This window comes from Myotis lucifugus, unplaced genomic scaffold, assembly GCF_000147115.1.
Source record: "Myotis lucifugus unplaced genomic scaffold, Myoluc2.0 scaffold_1089, whole genome shotgun sequence".
Taxonomy (NCBI): domain Eukaryota; kingdom Metazoa; phylum Chordata; class Mammalia; order Chiroptera; family Vespertilionidae; genus Myotis; species Myotis lucifugus.
Window position 1 is genome coordinate 10,591 of NW_005872137.1, and position 3,686 is coordinate 14,276.

Sequence of the window (3,686 nt, forward strand, 5' to 3'; positions counted from 1 at the left end):
TTATGAGCCGGGATGGGGCTCCTTCCTGCCAGGGCCATTGGACACGTTTAGCATCGTTCGTGGGCCACACACACGATCGACTTAAAGTCAGCTGCTCTATCTGGTCAAACACGCAACTAGCTCACCCGGAGGGGGCCCTGGGCGCACTCTGTGCAGATGTCACAGGTCAGACTGAGCGGCGGCGCCTGGAGAGAGAATTCCAGGCTGGCCCTGGCCCGGGTGGCTCAGCACAGAGCGTCGGCCCGAGCACCGGCGGTCTTGGGTTCGATTCCCAGTCAAGGGCTGGGTTACAGGTTTGTTCCGGCCCCCGTGGGAGCATGTGCGGGAGGCAACCCTTCGCTGTGTCTCTCTCACATTGATGTTTCTCTCTCGCCTCCCCACTTCCCCTCTCTCTAAAAATCAATGGGAAAAAAATAACCTCAGGTGAGGATTAACAAAAAAAATAAAAAAGACTTCCGGTCTGCATTTCTGTGGAGGAGCATGCTGGCAAACGGGACGCACACACACACACACACACACACACACACACACACATACACGCACACGCTCCACCGTGTGTCACTGGACCGGCTGCAGGATTCTCCCAGGGGTTAGGACCAGCCCTACTTCACTGCGGCCCGGTGGCCCCTTTGTAACCGACCTCCCGTCTGGCTGGGGACCCCCCAGGTTTTGTGAGCTCCCAGGGCAGCGCCCCTTGGCAGCCGCGGCGTCCGAATTGGCAGGGGATGGGCTTGTGGGAGTCTGAGAGGCGCGCGGTGCAAACCCTCAGTCAACACCAGCAGGAGGTTAAAAATAACCGTTTCCCACAGACTCCGGGCGGGTCGGGGCCAGGGGCCTCTCTTGCTCACCTCCCAGCGAATTCTGGGACTTGAACTTCTCATTTGCACGCGCAGGCCCCTGGGAGGCCAGGGAACTGCTCAGCCTTATTTCACAGTGAACAGACCAGGGTCTAGGCCAAAGGGGCCACCGCCTCCCTGACGGGAAAGAAACATTCAGCCCCTGTGTCTAGAAGGCGACCTGAAGGGGGAGGGAGGCGGTTAGGAGGCTCAGGTGTGCTTTTCATTTCCCTTCTCACCGAAAAAGAAAGAAAGAGAAATGCACGGATCCCTCTACTCTCAGCAGCCGAACCCTCCCAGCCGCACGCACGTCGCTCGGAGGAGGAAGCGGTCCCTCCGCGTCTGACTTACCGGGGCCCCTGGCTGGGGGGCAGGAAGGCTCTCCCGATGCCGGCGCTCCGGGCTGCCCTCGCGTCGTCTGCCCGGATCACATGGAAGCTGCTATAAATGTGCACGGGCTGGTGGCTGGGACGCCGGCCTGGGAGGCAGCGGCCGCCAGCAATCTGACCCCGGCCTGGCCTGGCCTGGCGGCGGCTTTCCAGAAAGCTCTGCCCGAGGGAGGAGGACGGGGCAGCGTGTGCAGGTCCCAAACTGCCTGGGCTGCTCCTCTCCTCCAGGTTTGTTTGAGACCCAAAGCCAGTTTCTACCGCCGTCGGCTGCAGTTTCATCGACTTGAGACAGTTTTACTTGTTGGGGACGGATGAGCCACTTTTCTAAACAAAGCAGACTTATGAGGAGGAAGAAGAAGGAGAAGAGGAAGAAGAAGGAGGAGATGAAGGGCTATAGAATCAGAAGGGCTTCGAGGAAACAGAGACCGAACCTCGTCAGCTTCTACTGACCTCCTAAAACCAAGCTGTCCTTTCCGAGATGTGGGTGTGCCCCGAGGAGGGAGAAGGAGCAGGACCTCAGGGCTCAGGGGAGGAAGGGGCGGCCAGGCGGCAGGAAAGCGGTAACTGTCCTGAAGGATGTGGATCTCTTTACGCATCAACACCAAAAACTCTCCAAGATGCGTCATTAAATGGGACAAAACACAGAAGGTTCAGAACGGTGTGTATCAGATGCTACCTTTGTGTAAAAAAGAAAAAGAGGAGGGCCCGGCCGCGTGGCTCCGTGGTTGAGCTTTGACCTATGAGCCAGGAGGTCAGGGTTCCATTCCCGGTCAGGGCACAGGCCCGGGCTGTGGGCTCATCCCCAGTGTGGGGCGTGCAGGAGGCAGCGGATCCATGGTTCTCTCTCATCACTCATGCTTCTCTCTCTCTCTCCCTCTCCCTTCCTCTCTGAAATTAATAAAAATATATATATATTTAAAAATGTCACGTGAACAGGGGCGGGGCCGTGTGAACACACCTGGGAAGTCACGTGGAGATGGAGGACGGATCCCGTGAAGTTTGATGGGGTGAGGCCAGGAGCCCCCTGAAGCTGAAGGGGCAGGAAGGACCCTCCCTGGAGCCCCCGGGGGAGCACAGCCCCCGACACCCTGATTTCAGGTTCCGGCCCCAGAAGGGGGAGCACATGTTCCTGTGGGTTGAGGCCAGTCTGCAGTCATCGGAGCAGCAGCCGCAGGACACGGACCCCTCCTTGCCCCTCCTTTAGGGTCTTGGACTGGGTTCTGGGAGCAGCTGATCCCCATGCCCCAGCAGGGGGACCCCGAGACCTCTCACTGCAGGGCTCACAGGGGGTTCATCCCTGTGTCTGTGCCTGGCCCTGGCTCCCGCTCCCCGGGGGGGCTCCTGGGCAGCGACAGTGCAGGGGGCGCACCAGGCAGGGTGCAAGTGGGAAGCGCAGGCCACGGGGCTCAGGGACACCCCACAGCTCATCCCCAATATGGGGGGTGCAGGAGGCAACCAATCACCAATCGATGATCCTGTCATTATTGATGTTTCCATCTCCCTCTCACTCTCACCCTCTGAAATCAATAAAAAAAAAATATTTTTAAAAAGGGATGGGCAAGTGGGTAGGTACTTTCACAATCAGTGACCGGTTTCTCACTGTTGAGGAGGGAGCTATGAAGGTGGAAGGAGGGGAAGCTAGGAAAGCCCAGGGGCGCTGGAGAGCAGGTGCAGGTGTTGGTGGGGATCACGTCCCATCCACCATCCGTCCACCCAGCGAAGCAGGGCGCGGAGGAGACCGTCCTGAGACCCAGGTGAGCGGGTAGAGTGGGTGCCGGCGCCTGGCCGCGATGAACAGCAGCCGTGGTGCAGAAAGTGAACTCTTTGCAGGCCTGTGTGCTCATGTTGTTCCTGTGAGAAAATGTGTTCTCGGCACCAGAGAGAACTTTGGGAAAACAGCATTTGCAGTCAAAGCCGAAATGCACGGGATGGAATTTATACATTTGTCTTTGAAAGGATACTGAATATAATCCCACCGGTGCCGCGTATTTTTGAATGTGTTAGCTTGAGAGTCAGTCACATGGTGCAGACACGCAGCTAGAAGGGGCGCTGCGTGCCCAGGACGTGCCAGACCGTGGCCGGGTGCTGGGCGCCACGGCCCCCCGGAAGCCGCGTGGGGTGGGCGCGGGGACCGGCGGGAGCGCGCGGGTGTCAGTCCGCAGAGGGCGGGCAGAGGGCGTGCGGCCGCTGTGGTTCCCTGAGTTGCCGCGAGGGGCGCTCTGCCCGCGCGCGCCGCTCCGGCCGCTGCAGTGCCGGCCTCCGGCCATGGGGGGCGCTGTGCGTCGGCGGCCCCGTCTGACCCGTTTTAAAGCGCTTTTGGTTCCGGGTTCAGTTGATGATTCGAACTTCCGCCCGAGTGCTGTTTTTCGAAAGTCTGAGACAGCAACGGGTGGTCTCCGTGGACGCTGATGGTTTCGCAATCAGAACGGGGGAGCTCCAGCTCCGGTTCCCGCTCCCGCTC

At 59.6% G+C, this 3,686-nt stretch overlaps 1 protein-coding gene across 1 annotated transcript in view; it reads left to right on the plus strand.

Annotated features, from left to right (window-relative positions):
* NSMCE4A (NSE4 homolog A, SMC5-SMC6 complex component) overlaps positions 1 to 3,686 on the plus strand; it is a 23,973-nt gene that overhangs the window by 10,235 nt on the left and 10,052 nt on the right.